Raw genomic sequence first — 25,724 nt, 5'->3', positions numbered from 1 at the left:
GAAGAAGATGGAAGTAAAAGGGTCTTATTTTGAATTAAATTATAGAAAATAAAATGCTCCCCCCCACAATGTATAAATTGGGCACTCTTTAATTAGTGTAATTACAATAGCCAATTTAGGGCCTATTTCTGAAAGTAGTATTTTTGTCTATAGAACTTCTAATCTAATTGCAGATCTGAAAAGTAGACAAAAAAATATACACTTTCAAAAAAAAATAGAACCTAATTATGTGTCCAGATTAGCTTTTACTAAGCATTTAAAGTGGAAAAAATTAGGAATTGCAAGTTCCAAAAAAATTCAAGAACAAAGATCTCAAACCACAATGTGTAGATCACGAAATCCTACCCCAAAACAAAAAAAATTCTTGAAAAAATGAGTTCATATGAGAGAGATGTCGTTGTTTGAAAGTCACCTTTGTAGTTATTTTTTTTGAATCACTACCTTCGCACCTCCAAAAAATAAAGAAAAAAGCCCAAAAAATATCAAATCTGCTATGCCAAACCCTCTTTCTCCTTTTTCTCCAAATACTAAAAAAATGCTCTTCCTCCTTATTGAAGAAAAAATCACAAACAAACTAGAGTTTGTGTTTCCAAATAACGGCTTCAAAAAAATCCTTCAAACAAGAAGTAATAGGGAGGCTTCGATACCATGTAAGAGTTAATGAAATCCAACTCCACAGTTACCAAGATCACCTGCAGTGCAAATAGCTTGTCGAAGAGAAACCTAAGGAGCAAGAGCCTAAGGAAACAAAGAAAGAGAAAATATTTCACAATAGGAAAATGGAATTGTTATGTGAATGGATGAATTTACAATGAGAGAGAGACCACTTATAAAGGCCTCAAGGAAGCTTGTAGAATAAGCTGGAAAGTGGTAGAAGATAATGTTGACAAGTAAGTACACTTCCACGAAAAGGTGGAACATGCTAGAAGGGAACAAACTCCTGTGTTGTCAACAACTCATCACTGCAACTATTAACTACTAAATATTAAATAAATGCATTAACCTAAGTAAGCTTAAGTAAATAGAATAAATAATTAATAAACAATTAATTATTTACTCTAACATGATTTAGGATTGAGACCACAATTAGGGTTAGGATCATGTGGTCAGAGACCTTAGGAGTACAAATTATAGTCTATCAATTAGGGTTGGTAAATTAGGCTTTAGCATTTAGGATTTAGGGTTATTGTTATGATTCTAGGGTTAGGGTACATTGGGTTTACATTTCTATTAGTATTATTTATAGGGTTAGGATATGGGTTGATATTGGTATTAGTATTATTTTTAGGGTTATAATTTGTACATCAAGGTTTAAATTTATAGATCTAGGATTATGATTAGGGCTTATAATTTAGGATAAGGGTTGGGGCTTCTCATCTAGTATAAGGATTTACCATAATTTATGATTAGGGTTAGAATTATGGTTTAGTACTTAAAATTAGTTTATATAGCTAGCTTTTAGAATTAGAGTTTAGCATTTAAATTTAACATTTTAGGATCTTAGTGTACATATAACTTGATTAGGGTTAAGTATAATTTAGGGTCATCGTTTAACATTTATGATTTATGATTATAATTACGGTCCTAGGTTATAGGTTTACATCATTTTTAGAAGTATGGTTAGAGGGTTAGGGTATGGGTTTACATCATGTTAGAAGTACATGGTTCTGAGAGTTAGGATTTGTATTAGGGATAAGATTTTGGATTATGGTTTTAACACATAGTTTTAATATTTATAATTAAAGTTAGGATCAAGTATTAATATTTTTACTATTTAATGTTGGGGTTTATCATTTAGACCTCTACAGTTCAAATTGAGATTTAGGAGTTATAGTTTCAAGTGTGCATCTAAGATTAGGGGCTATAATTTATGATTAGGGTTTCACAGTTAGGATTATGACTAGGTTTAGTATTTAGGACTATTGTTTAGCAACAAGGTTTAAGAGTTAAAATTTAAGTTAAATATATTTAATCTTTACATGAACATTAGATTATATGATGTAAATTATTTATGTTTGTATATTATAATCAAGTTATGTTCTTATAATTAACTTTTATTAATTAAATGTTGTAACATGTATTCTTTAAGTCATACACCTTCTAAGTTATATGTTCTTATGTATGTACATATGTATGTTATATTCTTACCTAGATGCAAATTAATCTACATTCAAGTATATATGTATAATTTAAGATCTCCCCAAGTTAAGACATGTCATTGAATTATATAGTTAATTATATAATTAGATTAAAAGGCATTAAAAATAATAACTTATATACATGACATGAATATTGAAAACATACATGTGTCTAAATTTAACATGAATATATTTACATGTACATTTATGAAATAAAATATACATTAATCTACATTCTTATGTATAATTTAGGATCTCCCCTTAATGTTAGTGTAGTTATTTATTTTTCCTATTTTGCTAGGTTTTTCCTACACTTGTAATAATCTCGCTTAGGTTAATAAAGCATGTCTTATTAGGTGAATGGTTGTGAGGTGTCACCTTCCTACATGTGAGCATCCATAGCTATCTTGAGAAGATACTTTTCTATCTTTAGTCTGATAGATGGTTGGTCCTCATTGGTTGGTGTTGCTACCTCCTTCCTCTTCCTAGCCTATATAAGCATGCTACCTAGCTTGTATTTGCATCTCTTGTTTTTGCATCCTCTTAATGCTATTTTGCTTCCAGCATTTGCATTACTCTCTTGGAGACTAAATCTATGATGCTATTTTGATTTTGTATCATTTGCATTCATAGTTTAGATATTTACTCTTTGCACTAGTTTTTTGGGTTATTAATCTTATCAGATTCTAACATGGTATCAGAGCTTTTCTATGTGCAAGAGTAGATTTTAGTTTTCTTATTTTGATGATTCTTGTTATGAAGTTGGCTATTTTTTTGTGCTCTATCCACTAGTGGAGTTGTTTTTTGATTTTCATGCATGAATTCTTCAGAAATTGCAGATTCTCAGCCATGACTGTGCACAGTTCTCGTTTTGGAAACTTCAGAGGATCATAACTTTCTCATACGACCTCTTATCGAGGTGATTCTTTTTTTGAAAGTGCATGATTTTTTGAGTAGATCACAGTGGTGCTATTTGTTTCCTTGATTATTGTGCTCAAGTTTCACTTTTAGCATATGCTCTTCATGAGGGTTTGTAATGCATTGAAATCAAGACCACTAAGTATTTCTTTCTAGTGGTAGTTGTAAACGCACTAAAATAAAGTGCCAAATCATATTTCTTTGGGGGGGTTCTTTGATTGAGTAAAGAGGGGGGGGGGGGGGGGGGGGGGGGGGGCATTGTCATGGCTGGGTTCTCTTCTTTCTAGCATTTTTTCTCTGCATTTCTTCATCATGGATCAAACAAATATGCCCATCCTAACTCCATACAATTACTTTGAGTGGAAATCACACATGACAATTCACCTAAGGAAAGATGGATTAAATAGGATAACTATGGGACTTGAAACTGAACCTGCTAAAGATGAAGATAAGCCTAAGTGGTTTAACAAATGTGATGAGCCATTTGGAACATTGTGTTTGTCTGTTTCTCCTGACTTGCTATTTCACATTGAGTCTTTGGATACACCAAATGAAGTATGGACAAAGCTAGAAACACTATTTGGCACACAAGATTCAATGAGGGGTCATATGTTGGAAAATGAATTAATTAGTTTGAGTCCAGGCAATTTCAACACAATCCAAGATTTCTTCATCAAATTGAAATCACTAAGGCTGCAGTTAAAACAATGTGGAATTGAAAAGAAAGATGAACAACTCATTCTTAGTATTCTCTCTAAGCTAAGTTCAAAATATTTTGTGTTTGTCTCTACCTTCTATGCTACTAAGGGTGCACTTGGTACTCAATTCACCATGCCATCTTTAGATGATTTTGCCATCAATCTCACTTGAGAATAGGACAAGCTAATCCAAATGGGCATTCTTAAGTCCTCTAAGTCACATGCCTTGGCTGCCAACCAAGGCATAAAAGAAAAACAAGGACAAAGTAGTAACAACAATAGTAAGGACAAGAAACAAAAGAATAGCGAGGAGAAGAAGGATCAGATGCTGGTTTCTTCAAAAGAAACTATTGATACACCATCTTCCAAGGGTGATAAGCCTAATAAAGAAAAGGTCAAATGTGACTATTGTAAAAGACCTGGTCATGATGAACATAAATGTTTGCAGAAACAACTTGATCACTTAACATACATTCTTGAGAAGAATAATATTAGTGTTCCTAAGTCTATCAAACAAAGTTCTAATGAAGGGTCTAACAAAGAAAAAGAAAATAGCAAGGGGAAAGGAAAGGGCAAGGCCCTTTTTGCAGTTGCTTCCTCACCATCCACTTGGGTTCTTGATTCGGGTGCTTCACACCACATGACTTCATCTAAGGAAGAACTTGCATCCTTAGAGCTGTGTACTATGCCTTCTATTTTGATGGGTGATAAAACTCTTGTTGAGGTGTGTGGGAGAGGGTCTATTGATGTGGGGGATGACACATTCCATGATGTTCCTTATTTACCCTCATTGTCAACTAATCTCCTATCAGTACACCAGATCACTCACACAGGTTTAGGCAAGTGGGTTGAGTTCACTCCTGATTCAGTGGAGATACATGAGTTGCACAATGATTCTACAGTTGCAGTTGGGAGAGCAGATCATCAGTCACAACTCTATATGTTTTCTCACTTTGTTTCTGATCCTCCTTTGACTATTTTGCTCACTCACTTTAATGATGTGAGCAAATTATGGCATGAGTGGTTTGGCCATCTTAATCAGCTTAACCAGTAGAGCATTGTCACAGGGTTGCCTTCTACTTTGACATTGGAGTCACTTGGAATACATGATAGATCTTCTGATGGGTCAAATTCACTTGAGCAGTCTTCTACCTCCACTTTTGATGCAAAGAGTGATTCAGAGGACTCACCTCCTTCCTCTCCTAGTCATCATTCACAAGTTGATGATTCTCCTCTAGATTCTCCATCCTTTGGTCCAGTTTGGACTAGACAAACCTTGCAGTTTTCAGGTGATTGGGTTGGGGATCCATCAGACACCAAGCAAATTCGTTCACAATTCCAGGATGCTCTACATATCTTCATTGCTACTGCCTCAAATCCACAGTCCTTTTATGAGGCTTCTGGTATTTATGAGTGGGATACAGCTATGCAGGAAGAGTATAGTTCCTTGATGAGGAACCACACTTGGGATCTTGTCCCTTTTTCTAAGGGAAGAAAAATTGTTTGATGTAAGTGGATCTACCGAATAAAATTTGCAAGCTTTGTTGGGGGTATGGGATGCTTCATCTTTTGGGGGGGTCGCTTCCTCTCACTTGGAGTCCTAATTTTCTTTGGGGAGTCTCTTTTCTCTCTCTTTTGGGGGAATTTTATGTACATGGGTACCTCATCAGGCTTGACTTGCCAAGACCCATTTCTACATCCACCTAAGCTTCGCTTATGGGGGGGTGTTAGTGTAGTTATTTATTTTTCCTATTTTGCTAGGTTTTTCCTACACTTGTAATAATCTCGCTTAGGTTAATAAAGCATGTCTTATTAGGTGAATGGTTGTGAGGTGTCACCTTCCTACATGTGAGCATCCATAGCTATCTTGGGAAGATACTTTGCTATCTTTAGTTCGATAGATGGTTGCTCCTCATTGGTTGGTGTTGCCACCTCCTCCCTCTTCCTAGCCTATATAAGCATGCTACCTAGATTGTATTTGCATCTCTTGTTTTTGCATCCTCTTAATGCTATTTTGCTTCCAGCATTTGCATTACTCTCTTGGAGACTAACTCTATGATGCTATTTTGATTTTGTATCATTTGCATTCATAGTTTAGATATTTACTCTTTGCACTAGTTTTCTGGGTTATTAATCTTATCAGATTCTAACACTTAAGACATGTCATTAAATATAGTTAATTACACTTAGTTATAAGACAAATTAAGATCAATAGTTAACATATGTAGATATAAAAATGTGAATTTATTGAAAACGTGTACATGGACTTACTTTTACCATGAACACATATACATACATCTATATTTTCTAATGTTTTTCTAATATTTAAATGTTATATTTTTTCTAATGTTTTTCTAAATTCATTTTCTAATACATTATATTATTATAAATTTTCTAATGTTTTTAAAATGTTTTTCTAATTTTTTTTCTAAATTAAATTATATTATTATAAAATTTCTAATGTTTTTCTAATGTTTTTCTAAATTTGTTTTCTAAAATTTATATTATTATAAATTTTCTAATGTTTTTCTAATTTTTTAAAAAAATTCATATTATTATAAATTTTCTAATGCTTTTCTAATATTTTTTCTAATTTTTTTTTGATGTTCTTCTAAATTTGTTTTCTAAAATTTATATTATTATAAATTTTCTTATATTTTTCTAATATTTTTTCTAAAACTTTCTAATTTTGTTTCAAATTAGCAATTTTTATAATGTTTTCTAAATTTTTTTTTGAAATTAAAAGTGACCAAAACAAGGGGGTCGGCCCATACAAGCAAATAGATGGTAACCAACACACTACCAGCAGACAAAAGACTAACTAAACATCAACATAGTTTCAAATCTCTGCAAAAACCAACAGAGTTTAAGAGCAACTAAACTAAAACCAAGTCGAGAAAACTAGCAAACAACGAAATTCAACCTAACCAAAATTGGCATAATAGGCCAACTCGAGTCTTAATTACAACTGTAAACTAGCAAAACCTTAACCAATAGTAAAACATAAAAAAGTCTTGGATCCAAGGATCCCAGTAAACCAAGGAACTTAATTTTCTTTTTTCCCCTTCCCCTTCGCATCCAGCAGGATCTGGGCCTAGTCATCAACAAGGAACTTGAAGAGCAACTTGTGGTCCTACATATCCATACCCGTGTCCTCCTTTTCCTATGCTAGCAATTGAAGAGTGGTGGTCGTAGCATGTGTGACTTTGAGGCCAAATTTGGAGAAGGTAAAAACCCCTCCTCCAAAGTTTTAACCCTCCTTTCCAATTTAGCATATCGTTCCTCTAGCACCTCAATCCCTTCCTTAGTCTCCACTTCCACCTTTAAACTTCCTCCTTAGCTTTCAACACTTGGATTTCATCCTACAAAACCCTTGGGTTAGAGGAAACCTTAGAATTATCCTTAACCAGGGATGACATAGTTATGGGGAAAGTGTCCATCTTGTTGCTCTCTTCACAAAAGGTAATGGGTTTGAGGGAAAAGCTGGCAGACACATGGGTGATCTCCATATTCACAACATTACCAATAGACACCTACATTTGGGAATTATCCATCAAGTTATCTCCCAAGTTAAAACTTTTCTCCACCTCCTCCTTTCCATCATCCTTCTTGGAATTAGAATTATCTTCCTCCTCCCTTCCTTCATTATTGTTTTCTGAACTATCTTCCTCAACCGAATATCTGAGGGATTTATGTTTGTACCTACCCTGAGATTGTGCAAGCCTACCAGATCTCCTCCTAGCCTTACCCCAGGTCTCCTCCTCTGAATCCTCTCCATCAATCTCAACTAGTTTTTCAATTGTTGTCTTCTTGTTTCCCCTTTGTTCTACTGTTGTATCAAATTTTTTCTTTTTCTTGTTTCCCCTACTAGGAGAGGGTCGAGGGGTGTGAATTTTAGTGCGCATACTAGAGCTTGAGGGTGAATTCTAGTGGTGGCACTGGTTATCCACCACCACCACCCTAGGGGGGCATAGGGCTAGGAGAAACTGATAGAGGCAAAAGATTAAACCTTGATGAATTATGTTAAAATTTAAACCTTTACTCCTTTTTTCTCTAGAGTCAGCAACCATATCCTCAAGGGAATGTAGAAGATAAAAGGGGATAGAAATGAAATCCCTATTCCTAAAATGGTTTAACAAAGGGAAATGATAGTAATAAAAAAAACTGAACCTACCCTCCAGTGTCAAATACCTCATAAGGACTAGGCACACATCATCCCATGGGGTGAGCAACTTGTCTCTTTTAAACCCTCCTCTATAGCAAATCGACTCCTCACCTTCTATGAAGAAGCTATTCAAGCCGGCCTCATCAGTAATTTTGGTAACCTTTCTCCATTTTCTCTCTTTCATTGAGAGGCCATTTTCCATGGCAATCACTTCCTTAGTGACTTGGAAGGTGATTCCATTAATAGTGACCTTCCTCTCATTCCATCCATTAACAAATTGAAGCGTGCAATTCTCGTCATACCCTGCCATCGATTGCATGTAGGAAAAAATACCCCCTTCCTTTAGAAGAAACTAGGTGGTCATCCTATCTTTAAAATTCTCCATTTTCATGGGTTCCAACCTATTCAAGTCCCCACCCATCTCTATTTCACCAATTTCCTGCTCCTCTTCTTCAATAATATGCATCTAAACTTTATCAATGACAATCTCTCTGCAACTACTCTCCGCCTTAAACCCTTTAACAACAAGCAAATAAAAGTTGTAGATCTATGCTTGATGAGATCCAAAATCCCATCCGAGATTATTATGGGATTCATGAATGTATAAAATCATAATTTTCACACCTCGACATTTTTTGACATCTTGATTAATGACATCTTTCGTACTTCCAATTCGGAAGTAATTTGAAACTCGCAATGGGTTGCCATAATTATGAAATGACATCTCTCTTAATTTGTAATCACTCTAATTACCATTTGTACAACCATGTCTTCCCATTATTTCCAAAAAGCTATTGTTAAATTTAGCAAACATTAACACCATGTTGCCAAATTTGTCCCTACTTTTAAAATTTATAGTCATCATCATATATTATTCCTTCCTCTTTCCATGATTATCAATGACTTAATATCTTTGTTGAGATCAACCCAATTCCTCTAGCACATGTTTGCCATTGTATTAAACCCCATGGTAGCTGCCATGTTTGCACCTTGTTTCCTTCCCTGTAGATTTGTTGCAGATGGACATTTTCCATTCTGTTCAAGACTTGCTTGATATCCATAGTGGTGTTTCAAATATTCCAACCTGGTTTGGCCACTCCCTTAACCAAGTCAATGATTAATTTGGAGTCCCCCTCAATTTTTAACTCCTTAATTTGCATTTTCCTAGTTAGCTGAAGGCCCCATAATAGCACCATGGCTTCAGCAAAATTATTGCTTCCATTTCCTACTTTCTTGTATACATCAACAGTACATCACCATTTTTGTCTCGTAGCACTCCTCTGGCCATTCCTATTCCTCCATTTTTCGTACTGTCAAAGTTCAATTTATATTGCATTAGGGTGGGTAGTCTCCATCTCGTCTGCTATTCCATCATCATTTTTGAGTTATCAAAGAGGAAAAAATCCTCATGACAACCCCATCTTTCAGCAACTAGGCCTTCATGTCTAGCTGGTTCCTCCTTTGGCATTTTACATTTAGCCACTCTTAATTTTTCCTTCAATAATTTATCCATTATTCCAAAAACCACATCCTCTGGTTTACTCTCCTTCCTAAATAATCTATTATTTCTTTCTTTCCATATGTGCCAGCAAACATATGGTGGAACAATTTTCCATAGAAAAACTAATTTAGGGTGATAAAAGGGCCAACCCCAATTCTCCACAAACTATCCCAAAATATCTTTCATAAACCAGTCCAAGCCAAATATTTCCCAAACCTTAGTCCAAATCCCTAAAGCATACTGGCAATCTAAGAAAAGGTGGAAAATACTTTCTTCCTTTTCTTTACAAAGACAACAATGATTTGTTATATAAAAACTTCTTCTTTTTAAGTTGTTCAAAGTTAAGATTTTACCATGCTAAGCCATCCACCAAAAGAAATTAATTTTAGGAATAAGGTTAGTAATCCATACCTTGCACCACAATGTTGGGTAGAGGTCCTTACTAAACTTGAATGTGTATGTTGATTTGACAGTGAAGTTACCACTTGGAGTTAAGTCCCAAGCTGTAGTGTCCTCCTGAGGTAATAAGGGGAGTCTTTGTTCCTTTATCAACTCTTCCAATTCCTTAAGGAGAAGAATATCCTCTTGGGAGTAATCTTCCTTATAAAGCTTCTTCCACCTCCTCTCCTAATCAATATAGTCTCCGAAATTTCCCCCCACCTCATTTTTAAGTAATTCCATTAATCTACTAAATTTACTAAAGACCAGTGGTTTCCCCTCCATCCACCTGTCTTTCAAAAAACTGATATTGAAACCATTCCCCACAATCCACCTCAAACCTTCTCTTGATAAACTTCTATTTCTAACAATATTCTGCCAGATTTTTGAACCTCCAGGAAGGTCATTGCTAAATAGTTTCCACTTCAAGAAGGTATTAGACAAACATTTGGCTTTCATGATATTGCCCAATTAGTATTTTCTTCAGCCAGTCTCCAACCAATTTTCATAAGGAGAGCTTTGTTAAGGTCCTGAAGCCTTCTTACAACCAACCCTCCCTTAATCTTTGGTTTACACACCTCCTCCTAATTAACTAAACTCAATTTATTTTTCTCCTCTATCCCTGACCAAAGGAAATTCCTTTGTATTCTCTCAATTTTCTCCACTATGTTTTGATTAATTTTGAAAATGGATAAGAAGTAAATAGTGATTCCCTGAAGAGTAGTAGAGAGCAATTGTAATTTTCTAGCATTGCTTAAAATCTTCCCTTTCCACCCTGCAAGCTTCCTCTAAATTCTCTCCACTATCATGTTCTAGAAATCATTAGTCACTTCCTTAGTAGTAAGTGGTAATCCAAGATAAGTATCCAGGAGGCTAGCTGATTGGCATTCCAAAATGTTCCTTATCTTCCTTTGTAATGAGGCTTCAGTATTAAAGAAATAAAATTTACTCTTGTGGTAATTCACTCGCTGCCCTAAACTTTCTTCATAATTATGTAGTATCATCTTCCAAGCTTCAACCTCCATTACTGAAGATTCTCCAAATAGGAAAGTGTCATCAACAAACTATTGAATGACCTCAATTTCAGTAGTAGTAGCAAGTTTAACCCCTTTGACACAACCCATATTCACTAATTTATAGAATGACCTCCCTAAGACTTCAGCAACCATAATAAAGAGGTAGGGAGAAAGTGGATCACCTTGTCTTAAACCTTTCTCCATAGCAAAGTCGCTCCAAAGGGAACCATTAAGTAGGATAGAATATTGCACTGAGCCAACCATCATCATGATCAAGTTTATAATCTTATTGTTCAATCCCACTTTTTCCAGTACATCCTAAAAGGAAGTCCCAATTGACCTTATCATAAGCTTTGGAAATATCCAATTTGAATGACATCCCCATTTTTTTGTTTTTCTCCATAAAATGAATAACCTCATGTGTGGTTATAGGCATATCCAATATCTATCTTCCCGAAACAAATCCTTTCTAAATTTGTTTTCTAATTTTTTTATATAATGTTTTTCTAATGTTTTCTAAATTAATATAATTAAGTTTAATATAAATAAACAATAAAAATATGCTTTGAAAACATTAAAAACATAAAGAACATTAAAATATGCTTTAAAAACATTTAAAAATGCTTTGAAAAGATTAAAAATGTTTAAAGAACATTAAAATATGCTTTAAAAACATTTGAAAATACTTTGAAAACATTAAAAAATACTTTAAAAACATTAAAAATGTTAAAAACATTAAAATAATAATATATAACATACCTAGAGAGGAGAATCTAAAGGAAAATGACAGGATGATGCTGATGAAGACCACTCATTCACTCCAACCCATGAATAGTGAATGTTGTAAAATGACAAAAAAAAGGGTTAAAACAGTGTTTTTAAATGCTGAAAATTAAGTTTTGAATGTTCATTGTGAACATATAACTAACACATGTTCGTAGTGAACATATAGTAATACATAATAATGTGTTCACTGCAAACACTTTATAAATATATGTTCGTAGCGAACATATTTAGTATCTTCAATGTGAACATATGTTTCACCCGATTTTTCCTTTCCAAATGTTTTTTGCATTTCTCTTCGTCCCACTAAAGTGGAACCCATTATTGTGGGTTCACCCCAAACTCTCTACATCACAATTACATTGAATCTCTAGTTAATCCTTTTTCCAATAGCTTAGACCTCTCCAATATTTCAATAAATCAATTTTGTCTCTTTTTTTCTTTCTCACACACATGAGTTAAAATGAAGTTAAAAGAACATTTTATTAGTTGTCACACATCAACATTAAATCCTTTAATGGTCGAGCAAACCTAATACCGCTTTACTAAAATAATTATATTCTTGGTTAAGAAAATCATCTCATCATACAACCAAGTTTCATATCTCATATTATCACATCATTATGCAAATTAAAATTAGTGCACATGAATCTAAAAATTTCATCAATGGATTTGACAATGAAGCTCCCCTTAAGCTGATGTAAGCTTAACTAGCAAATGGATTCTCTCCACTCAATAGAGAGGTAGACCCTTCTGATGACTTACTCTCATCCTTCTTGATCCATATCTTGCTCATCTAATTATGTCTCTCATCGACCATTGTAATATTATTTCCCTTCTTGGAATTTTATTGAATTAACAATTGTTTTCCTATATTCTTTATCCTCTTGAACCTTGTTATATGTCCAATATTGTGATAGTGAAAACATGTCATCTCGATAGATCTCCAAGGTCCAACATTACCTCTATTGGTACTTAATCTACAATTTTTTTCTATATGGACATGATTGTGATAATTTGAGCATGTAACATCCCATCTATTATTATTTTGAAAAGGACTTTCCTAGTACAAAAATGTCCTTTAATTATTCAATCTTGTCCTACACTTATTAGACTTACGACCAAATTTGTTACAATATTAGAAATTACAATTTAACACATTTGACCTAATTTGGTAAACTCTAGCAGTACCACCTAACTCATGAAAAATTGAGCATGTAGGAGTATTAGGCTCATTTCTTCCTATATTTTCAATATGTTCTATCAACACAACTTTGGGGGTAGGGGTGCTTAAATTAATTGTGTGCTTAATAAAAATGAAAATTATTCTTATAAAATCCAATTCTATAACTAATGTATGCAATAACCATAAGATAAGAAATATGCATAGTGACACACATTTTTTTAATGAGGGAAACCCTTGATCAAGGGGAAAACCTTAGTGCGAATGATGCCCACAAAATGATGCACTAATATAAAAACTCCTTGCAAAAGGATATGACCCTATTAGGAACCAATTGCATGCAACTAATACATGTGAGTCCTTGTAAGGAGACTTTGAATCCTCATTAGAATATTATTAAGATGTGTTTCAACCCTATTATGAGATCGTAAGAAGTCAATTGAACCCATTATCAAAATTTCTTTAGGAGTATCACACAAAACATGTCTCTACTGTGACATATCCAAGTGTGAACCGACCAATACAACAACTTATTTTCCACAATAGTTCCTTTGAATTTCTCAAACCAATATAATCATCATATACTACTCTACTCTCATCAAATTCACATCTTTTGACCACATGAATAATACAATACAACACAATTCTCTTGCAACCAAGGAAACAACCTTTTGTTTATAATTTTTCCTAATTGATTTGTCCTTAAGGCTACCCCAATGTACAATGAATACTATAGGAACTCATTAAGATATTACATTACATTTACTCATCTTGAAAGAATACAACCAAAAATTTGGTTGATAATGAATAAATCACACATTATCCTTCAGATACCTTCACCAAGTGAACTTAAAAATCTAATATCTCAAAATTATAATCCTTAATATATCTTCAACCATAATATAAGTTAGCTCAACTAAATTTCCTATCGCTTAACACATATAATTGATTTACTAGTAAACTATTTCCTATGAATTTTACTATGACCAGCCTTCATATATCCAACTATCATTCATGCAATTTTTTTTTTTGAACATAGATGTAACATCTAGATGAATCCACAAGCACAAATTTAATCCTACATAACTTAATTCTTTATGTTTTTACCTTGTTGAAATTTTCTTGCCTTTGCAACTCTGAGTGTCATAGCTAGAATACATATATGTTGACATCAATGACAAACCAAGTCATGAATGTGACACATAAGAAACCAATCATCTCCTCAAATATGCTAACAATGCCCCCTTTAGGAATTTACTTAGCATTCATGCTAACAATCTCCCCCTTTGGGACTGATAGCAATGCATGATAAAAATCCATAAATGCCAAAACATCAATCTAAATACTCCCCCATATACATCAATTCCTCTTCTAAATAATCTCCCCCATATGTTTTACTCACCCTCATATACTATTACTCTCCCCCATTTATATATAAGTTCTTTTATGTAGTACTCTCCCCCATTGACATCAATGACAAAGGTTCCATTATGTCAATCTAGGAATATGAAGTGCTCCCATGATTATAATCATCTCCAAAATAATATATAAAAATGCCAAGTGCCAAAAAACACTGATATACAAATCATAGCCTAAGAGCTCTCAATGACTCTGCCCAAAGTGACTACTCCCCCATAGGAGAATCACTAAACATCAGATCAAGGTATCTAAAAATGCTCCGAATATACTAGAGCAATGCAATCTTGCATCAATTATCCTGAAGAAGGTTGGATAATTACCCCAAGCATGCCTCTATGGTACTCAAAAGTATCATTATTCAATGGTTTTTTAAATATATATGTCATTTTTTTCCTTTGCGTTAACATACTCTGATTTGATTTCCTTTTCTAGTACCTTCTCTCTCAAAAAATGATAATTATGGAAACATGTTTAGCCTTTGAATGTAGTACTAGTTTTTTTGACATACTGATTGTGGTTGTGTTATCATAATTAATAATAATAGGTTCTAGAAAATTAATACCTATATCCTTCAACATCTACTTCATTCAAATGACCTAATTAAAGTTGTTTTCTACTACTACATACTTTGCTTCTATGATAGATTGTGATATACACTCATATTTTTTGCTTAGCCATGAAACCAATATTCCTCCCAAGAAGAATGATTGACCAGTAGTGCTCTTTATATCATACACTTTCCTTCCTAATCTACATTAGTGTATGTACATAAAGTGAAATCATGTGATCTTTCATACCATAATACATAATTTGATGTACCCGTGAAATATCTAAAAATCTTCTTTACAACTATGATATTGTTTCATTGGGATCTAATTGACATATTTCCACAATACCAACTTCATTAGTTATTTATGGTCTTGTATGTGCTAGATATTGTAGTCATCCTACCATTGATTTGTACTTTGTTTACATTTCACTAGGAGATTCATCATTGCTTGACAATTTGTAACCTATAACCATGGGTGTACTAATTGGCTTACAATTTTCTAATCCAAACCTTGTTTATAGATCTTTGAGATATTTAGTCTATGATATGAAAATTCCATCCTTATTTTGATTTTTTTTTAATCCCAAGAAATATTTAATCTCAACAATCATACTCATCTCAAATTCATTCTTCATTTTCTTTAACAAATTCTCACTAGTTTCATCATTTCCTCTAGAGATAATATCATCAACAATATTTCAATAATCAATAATCCATCTGAAGTTTCTCTCAAGTATATATTACTATTTTCATTACCTTTCATTAATCCTAAACTTTGAATGTTCTTATCCAATCTGATAGACCAAGCTCTAGGTGCTTCACTCACTGATATGTTCCTTATTTTTGCTATCTCATTACGTTATTGTGTTTTAGGAGCTAAAAGTTTTCATTTAATCCCATTGTCTTCACATAAATTATTGAATTGATTTGATGTAAATTCTTCTCCTCTATTTGACTTTAAACATTTTATAATTTAGTCTAGATTCATTCTTTGCTCTAGTCTTGAATAACTTAAATTTCTTAAAAGATTCAAAGTTTTCTCCAAGAAATGCTACCCATATCAACCTTGTAAAATTATCAATGGAAATAATAAAGTGTATTTCGCCATAATATGCACTTGTTCTTGTCAGTGTGCACAATCTCCAATTCTCTTGATCTACTGAATAACTTGTTTGAAAAAAAAAATTTCTTCTTCTTAACCATCGCATATGTTAGGATAAACCACGGACAGAAATAAAAACTACATGCAAATATAACCAATAACAGAAAATAATAGAACACACAGAAATGAACACAAGGCACCAAGATTTAATGTGGTTCACCCAATCCCTGGGCTACATCCACCAAACAGCAAGTCCGATCTTATTACAATCCAGTGATTACAACCTGATTACAATCCGTAATCCCTTACAGCTCAATACCGCCGCAAGAACCAATTTCGTATCACCACATATCAAAAATACCCAACCCTAAGCCCTTTTTATACAAGTATTAAACCGCTTTAGGGTTATAACATGTCGGCTACCATGTCGATGTACAGTACTTTCTTGATCAGTCACCACAATCTAACAATCTCCCACTTGGGGACTGATCAGGCTCCACACTAAACAACAATCTCCCACTTGGAGACTGATCCTGTAGCAATACAACTACCACATGGGGCTCCCACTGGATCAAACCACCCTGGACTCTGCTGTTCTTTTATTCACATTTAGTCTAAAAGACCAACTGAAGCTGAAGAGGAGTTCAGCTTCTCCCTTGTGACAACCTTTGTCAACATATCTGCTGGATTTTCATTGGTATGTATCTTCTCCAGCTTTAACTGTCCATCCTCCAAAACTGACCGAATGAAATGGTACCACAATTGTATGTGTTTGGTCTTAGAATGCAAAGCTGAATTCTTAGCAAGATGAATGGCACTCTGACTATCTGTGAACAAAAAATTATCCTTCTGAGGATGTCCCAATTCTTCCAAGAAGAACTAAAGCCATATCATCTCTTTGGCGGCCTCTGTAGCAGCAACATACTCTGCCTCTGTAGTGGAGAGAGCATTAATCTTCTGTAGCCTAGAAACCCAGCTCACGGCTGCCCCACCAACAATAAAGACATAACCTGTAGTACTCCGCCTGGTATCAATATCCCCAGCCAAATCTGAGTCAACATAGCCTTGTAAATCAGTAGTAGAGCCCCCAAAGTGTAAACACTTATTGGATGTTCCTCTCAAATATCTGAGAATCCACTTGACAGCATTCCAATGCTCAAAACCTGGATGACTCATATACCTGCTAACGACTCCCACTGCATGTGCAATATCTGGCCTAGTGCATACCATAGCATACATCAAACTTCCTACAGCTGAAGCATAGGGTACCTTGGACATCTTATCCTCCTCTTCCCGTGTCTTCGGACACATCTCCTTAGTCAATTTTAAATGACCAGGTAAAGGTGTGCTGACAGCTTTAGCATTCTCCATAGAGAAACGTTGCAACACCTTCTCAACATAATCAGCTTGAGATAGCGTCAATGTTCTGTTCTTCCTATCTCTGCAAATCTTCATACCAAGGATTTGTTTTGCTGCCCCCAAATCCTTCATAGCAAATGCATGTGCTAATTGGCGTTTCAGCCCCTTAATATGATCCATGTTAGACCCAGCTATAAGCATATCATCAACATATAAACATAAAATAATGTAGCTATCATCATCCAACCTCTTAAAATAAACACAGTAATCTGAATGACACCTATTATATCCATGCTCATGCATAAAACTATCAAATTTCAGATACCATTGCCGAGGTGCTTGCTTTAGGCCATATAAACTTTTCTTCAATTTGCACACTAAGTTCTCCTTACCTTTGACCTCAAAACCCTGTGGCTGAGCCATATATATTTCTTCATCCAAATCACCATGAAGAAAGGTTGTTTTAACATCCATCTGCTCTAAATGCAAATCTTCAGTAGCCACAAGACTTAAAACAGTACGAATAGAAGTCATTTTAACAACAGGAGAAAATATTTCATCAAAATCAATTCCTTTTTTCTGTGCAAATCCTTTTACAACTAACCTGGCCTTAAATCTTTTCTTACCTCCTTCCTCTTCTTTCAACCTGTAAACCCATTTATTCTGTAAAACCTTTTTACCTGCAGGCAACTTGCACAAATCCCATGTCTTATTTTTCAGCAAAGAGTCCATTTCATCTTTCATTGCAGACTCCCACTGAATCTTAGTATCCACCTGCACAGCTTCATCATAACTTTCAGGTTCACCAGCATCAGTAAGTAAAATAGAATACAAAGAGGGAGAAAACCTTTCTGGAGGTCTAATTGGCCTTGTTGACCGTCTAACATTCACTGGTGTATGTGGTATTTGTTGTTGCGGTTGTTGCACATCATGAGGAATGGATGGAACATCAGCTTTTGGAGTATCATCTAGCACTACATAATCATCTTCTTTCTTCTCATGTTGCTGCAACAGATCTTTGTACAACACTTTTTCATTGAATATGACATCCCGGCTTCTTATAATTTTATGATTTTCAAAATCCCAAAGCCTATAACCAAATTCATTAATGCCATATCCAATAAAGACACATTTCTTTGATTTAGCTTCTAGCTTGGTTCTATTTTCAGAGTCTATATGAGCAAAGCTTCACAACCGAAGGTCTTGAGAAAAGAATAACTCACCTTCTTGCCAGTCCATGCTTCCTCTGGAATACCACAGCCCAAAGGAGTAGAGGGACCTCTATTAATCAAATATACTGCAGTATTGACAGCCTCCGCCCACATGTGTAAGGGCAACCCAACATGCAACCTCATGCTCCTTGTGCGCTCCATTATAGTCCTGTTCATGCGTTCAGCCACTCCATTTTCCTGTGGAGTCCTTGGAACAGTTTTTTGTCTACGAATACCATTAGTGGAGCAATAATCTTCAAATTCATGACTGCAATACTCACCACCATTATCAGATCTGAGACATTTTAATTTCTTACCAGTCTCATTTTCAACCAAGCATTTCCATTTCTTAAAAGTTTGAAATACATCAGATTTCTGTTTAAGGAAATAAACCCATACTTTTCTAGTTGCGTCATCAATAAATGTAACATAATAATGAGAGCCACCAAGGGAAGATACCTGAGCCGGTCCCCATACATCTGTATGCACAAGTTCTAATTTCTCCTTTTTGTTTTCCTTCCCTGTCTTTACAAAACTCACTCTCTTTTGTTTTCCATACACACAACTTTCACAGAAATCCATATTCACACATTTTAGACCTGGTAAAACTTTCCTTGAATGAAGTACTTTCATACCTTTCTCACTCATGTGCCCAAGTCTATTGTGCCACAGCGCTGTATCAGAATCCACAGCAGCTATTTGTTCTCCCTGCTCATCTGCAGTAATTGTTCCTGAATATTCATTTTTCTCTGAAACAATCAAAGTAGAAGGAACAATATGACCTGTACAAAGATATAAGGTGCCTACTTTCACACCTTTTGCTACTACAAGGGAACCTTTTGAAACCTTCCAATTTTTATCATTAAAAGTAACTACACAACCCTCATCACCGAGTTGCCCTACTGAAATTAAATTTCTACTTAGTTTTGGAACATGTCTTACCTCATGTAGTAGCCAATGATTCCCATTCTGCAACTTAATCTTAATTTTTCCCTTTCCAACAATCTGACAGGGTTCATTATCCCCCAAATAAACAAGCCCAAAATCCCCTTGGACATAATCAATGAAATAACCTCTATGAGGTGTAGCATGAAAAGAAGCACCAGAATCTAAAACCCATGAATCATCAACACTCTCTAAAGACAGAAGCAAAGCATCCTCTTCGGATTTGTTACTTACCACATTTGCCTCTTTGTCTCCATCTGATTTATCTCCTTCATTTTTCTTTCGAGTCCAGCAATCTTTCTTTTTGTGCCCTGGTTTCCCACAGTACCAGCAATCATTTGGTCCTCTCGATTGAGACCTCCTCCCCTTTGACTTTCCTCTTGATTTCCCACGATTTCCAGAGTTACTTCCTCTTTCAGTCGTTCTGCCCCTACTTTGTGCATTTAAAGCACTTCCTGATGTAGATCCACCTGAGGATTTTCTACGAGTTTCCTCACTTAAAATAACACCGATCACATCATCATATTTTAGGGTACTAGATCCAAGAACAGAATTACTCACCGCCATTACCAAGCCATTCCAGCTTTCAGGCAAAGAACACAAAATCAAGAGAGCCCTAATTTCTTCATCAAAATTGATACCCACAGAAGATAATTGACTAGTAATAGTATTAAACTCATTTAAATGATCTGCAACAGATCCACCTTCTGCCATTTTCATATTAAATAAACGCTTCATGAGAAATACCTTATTTGAAGCGGAGGGCTTTTCATACAGTGTCGCTAGGGTTTTCATCAAATCTTCTGTCGTCTTTGCTTTTGTAATATTAAATGCCACCGATGGTGCCAAGCATAACCGAATGCTTCCAAGTGCCTTTCTGTCCAAAAGATCCCATTCAGCCTCTGACATAGTTCCCTGATTCTTGGCTTTTCCTTCCAACGGCTTCCACAAATCCTTCTGATATAAATAGTCTTCCATTTGCATCTTCCATAACTGGAAGTTCTGCCCATTAAACCTATCAACCCTCAGCTTACCATCATCTTCCATTACTCCCACTCAACCATGAGACTCCCACTTAACCGTGAGACTTTCCTGCAGAGGATAACTGAGAAACAACTAGGCTCTGATACCACTTGTTAGGATAAACCACAGACAGAAATAAAAACTACATGCAAATATAACCAATAACAAAAAATAATACAACACACAGAAATGAACACAAGGCACCAAGATTTAACGTGGTTCACCCAATCCCTGGGCTACATCCACCAAACAGCAAGTCCGATCTTATTACAATCCAATGATTACAACCTGATTACAATCCGTAATCCCTTACAGCTCAATACCACCGTAAGAACCAATTTCGTATCACCACATATCAAAAATACCCAACCCTAAGCCCTTTTTATACAAGTATTAAACCGCTTTAGGGTTATAACATGTCGGCCATATGTCGGCCATAATATGTCAGCTACCATGTCGATGTCGGCTACTTCCAAAAAATTTTTTTTTTTACTATTTATGAAGTATGTACAGTACTTTCCTGATCAGTCACCACAATCTAACAGCATATTCCTTTAAAACCATGTTAGATGGTTTCACAATTATAGGTAGATCTCTTAGTGTATTTGTAGTACTAATCTTCACAATATTATCAAATTTTATTTGAAAAAATTTCTTATGCCACAACCAGCTGTCATCCACTTTAGCAACCAAACATGTCATTGCAAAAGGATTTAATAAAAAAAATTACCTTTAGTCATTGTACCTATTCCATTTAGTTTTCCATCATTGTCTTTTATTATGCATGACTTCTTAGTGAATTGCAAAAGCTATCCCTTATCAACAAGTTGTCCAACACAAAAGAAGTTATGTTTCAATCCATCAAAAAAATAGACATCTTTAGTGTTAATTTTCCCATCAAGTGTAATATGTCATTTTCTCTTAATAGGACATGGTGCATTGTTACCAATTCTTACTACTCCTCCACAAAAACTATTGAATTCAACAAAGTTATTCATATCACCAGTAAAATAATGTAAGCATTCACAATCTATTATCCAATTAAAAAATTTCTTTTCTACATGTGATACTGATTCTTTTTCCTCTTTTGTATGGATTTCTTCCTTAATAGAAACAAATCCAATTTTATCATCTTCATCATCACTTTCTATGAGATTTATTTCTTTGAAATCTAATTCATCATATTCATTAACAAAGATGCAATCTTTTGTAATCTTTGACTTTATGGATTCTTAGGTTTTACCTTCCTTTCTCTCATAGGACATTTCTATGAGAAATTAAAAAATTATTTACAAGTCCAACAAGCAAAAGCTTTCTAATCTCTAGGCTCCCTTTTCATGAGTAATGCAATACCTTCATCTATCTTACTTTCTTCCTCTTGTATAGTTCCCCAATCTCTATCATAGTCTCTAGCTATCATTTTACTTATGATTAATGTTATTTTGTCCTTCTATACACTAGTTTGAAAACTAGTTTTTTTTTGGTCCGATTCTATTTTTTCTTCAATCTATGTTCAAATGCTTGTAGCTTCCCAATCAACATTTACTTATTAAACTTAGATGTGACAATGATAATTTCATCAATAGTTGCGACCTTAGTCTAATAATAAGGTGGTAATGATTTTTAAAAAGATCATACCACTTCATCTTCTGTAATAGTTCCATCACAACTCTAAATTCCTACAACAATCTTTGATATCCTTTAAAAATATGACCTTTTGATTTTTTACATGCATTCTAGCACTATCAAGTAGACCCTTCCAATTTTGTAGTTTAGATTTGTTTTCATATTGACCACCTTCATAAAGATATTCTAATTAAACCCAAATAGCATGAGCAAATTGCAAGTTCTTTACTCAACAAATTTTGATTTAGGAAGAGCAGAAATCAATGCTTCCATAGCATACACATTGCACATCATCCAACAATCAATTCCCATGCATAAAAAACATGTCTTCATTTTCTCCTTCCAGTTGTCATAGTTCTCTCCATCAAATTTCAGACTTTCCTTCCCAAATGTCATGGATCCATTTTGTTATTAAACTTCCTAATCAAGGACCTAATGCTTTGATTCTAATTGTAAGGCATTAAATTCCTCTGAGAGGGGGTTTGGGGATCAATTGTGTGCTTAGTAAAATTTATATTAATCTTATCAAATACAATTCCAACAACCAACATGCACAATAACCATAAAATAAGAAACATGCATAGTGACACAAGCTTTTTAAGTTAGGGAAACCCTTGATTAGAGGGAAAACCCTAGTGGGAATGATGCCCATAAGATGATGAATTAATATAAAAAATCCTCGCAAAAGGATATGACCCTTTTAGAAGCCAATTATATACAATCAATACATGTGAGTCCCTATTAGAGAGACTTTGAATCTTGTTAGAAGATTCTAACTTTTCTAGGAGTTGTTCCAACCCTATTAGGAGCTTATATGAATTCAACTGAACCCACTATCCAAATTATTTCAAAATTATTACACAAAATAGATCTCTAAGATAACATATCCAAGTGTGAATTGACCAATACAACAACATTTTTCTCAAAATAGTTCCTTTGAATTTCTCAACCCAATCTTATCATCATCTACTACTATGTTCTCATCAAATTTGTATCCTCTAACCACATTAATAATACAATAAAATGTGATGCCCTTACAACCAAGGAAACAAATTTTCCTTTATATCTTGTCTAAATGACTAATTGAGTCAACCTTCAGGCTTCCCCAATGTACAATGAATAATATAGGACTTCATTAATATATTATAATACATGTTACATTACATTTACTCATCCCAAAATAATGCAACCAAAACATCAGTTTATAGTGAATAAATCACATGTTATCGTTCAACAACTTCACCAAGTGAACTCCAGAATCTGCTACCTTGAACTTATCATCATGCACATGTATTCAACTATAATAAAAAACCACTCAACTGAATTCCATCTTTCTTAACATATACAATTGATTTACTAGTAAACTATCTCTTGCAAACTATACCCTAACTAGTCTTTACATATCCAATTGTAACCCATTCAATCATTCACATAAATTTCTACAAACATAGATGTACCATCTTGAAATATCCATGAACACAAGTCCAATCCCATATAACTTAATTATTTATAATCTAACCTCAAAAAAAAAATACCTATGCAACCATGACAATCTTAACAAAAATACATATATGTTGACATTAATGACAAACCAAGTCATGCATGCAACACATAAATAATCAATGATCTCTCCAAACATGCTAATAATCTCTCCTTTAGTAATGTACTCAATATTCATGCTAGTAGTATCATCTAAATCATGAAAAATTGAGAACGTAGGAGTATTAGGCCTATTCCTTCATATATTTTCAGTATGTCCCACCTTATGATAGCTAAAAAAAACATGTTTGTAGGATTTCTTATTAGGACTTTTCATGTTCATCTTGGATGGAAACCTATCATCTTGTTTGGGCTTCTTAGTTTTGGACAATTGTCTAGTTTCAAAATAGGTTAAACCAAGACCATGAGTTCTACCCTACATACCTTGATTCCTAAGTTGCTTATCCAACTTTGGATAACTTCCATTGAATTTCTTCCACAACTTGTTTGCAACATCTAGTTCATTCTACAATCTTTCATTATTTCTACCCAAAATTTCATTACTAGACATTAGATTTTTTATCTCATCTCTCAAATCTTGCATTTCCTCATTAGTTTCATGAATATGTGCATGCAAGGTACACACTTCTTATTCAAATTTTAAGAGTTCATGTTCCTTAACCTTCAAGGCTTGGTCCTTATCTTTTAGGGAATCTTTTGCAATTTTCCTTTCTTCCTTAGAAACTTTTCTAGCTTTAATTTCCCAATCTGTATTGATGGATAAGGCTTCAAACTCCCTCTTGATATTCTTCTTGTCCTTGTATAATTGTTCATCCTCTTGAGACAAGGCTTCTATGGTTCCAACTTCCTTAGATTCATAATTACTCTATGCTTCCAATTGATCACATAGTTCTCTTTCCTCTTTTCTCTTGAATGTGTTAATTAATTCTATACCATCTTAAAAATTGGAATCACTTCAATTTAATGATGGTTTAACACCTATTTAAGGTGCTATCATCATCTCCTTCCATCTCTCCTCCTTTCTTCCCCTTTCTTCTCATTTCTCCTAGGTGGAATTGGGGTAAGACCTAATTGATCATCTTTAATGCTCCTATTTTCAACGTGTAAAGATTGAGGTAGGATCTAACCACATAATTCCTTCATTTCTCTCATCTAGTCACTTAAGATCTATTTTCCATACTATAATAGTCATATCTCAAAAAATTATAATAGATTTCTAGGATTTGAGACCTATTTTGGGACCCTAAAGGAGTTCCTAAGATTTCGGGCCATAATTGGAAAGGACATAATGCATCTCTGATAGGCCCATAAGGGATGCAGTGCACCCTTCTTAGGCCCTATCTTGGGTTCCCTTCACAAATCCTAAGTTTGGGTTTACTTGTGGTGCAAAATTTGAGGTAAGTTATCCTATGGGAGAAAGTTAATTTAAAGCCCTTTATAAGCACATCCATTTACTCCATTTTTTTAATCATATCAGCTCATATTATTATCAAGCATTTACATGCAATATCATTTAATTACTTTAGTTCTCAAGAATTCAAGTCTTCAAGCAAATTCCTCCATTGGAGATCAAGGATTCACACAATTGAAGGAGTTTATCTTTAAGATCTCTCAAAATCCATTCAAGGTTCTTTGTTCCATCTTCTATATTGATTCATTTTCATTCTTGATCCAATTCAATTGGTAAAGAGATCTCATTGCATTCAATTCAAGAGATCCTACTATTGTAAGATAAATTTATACATTTACTTTACATTTATGTAATTCAATCATTGACTCAGGAACCCAAGAGAAATAAACCTAAACATGTTACAATTTTTATAGGACTATTTTTTTAAATTTTAAGCAACATCAAAGTAAACATGTGGAAGTAATATACACAAACACAAAATTTACACAAATACAATTACAATATAGATTTCATTCCTAAAGGGTTCCTTCGTGTTGAGTCACATTTAAAAAAGTTTTATTAATAAGTTAACATCTTAATTACAATGTCCATAATCATAAAATTAATAAACACATACAAAATATCATATAGACATACATAAAACCAACTGATATGATCAAGTACATTCAAGTAACATCATCCACTACACATGTCATCAGGAATGCAATAATAAATACAAGATACGTCAATATGCAATAC

The sequence above is a fragment of the Cupressus sempervirens genome, chromosome 6, assembly GCF_028749045.1.
Source record: "Cupressus sempervirens isolate cs-2001-9-10 chromosome 6, ASM2874904v1, whole genome shotgun sequence".
In the NCBI taxonomy this organism is placed as follows: Eukaryota; Viridiplantae; Streptophyta; class Pinopsida; order Cupressales; family Cupressaceae; genus Cupressus; species Cupressus sempervirens.
Note: the sequence above shows the minus strand (reverse complement) of the source record.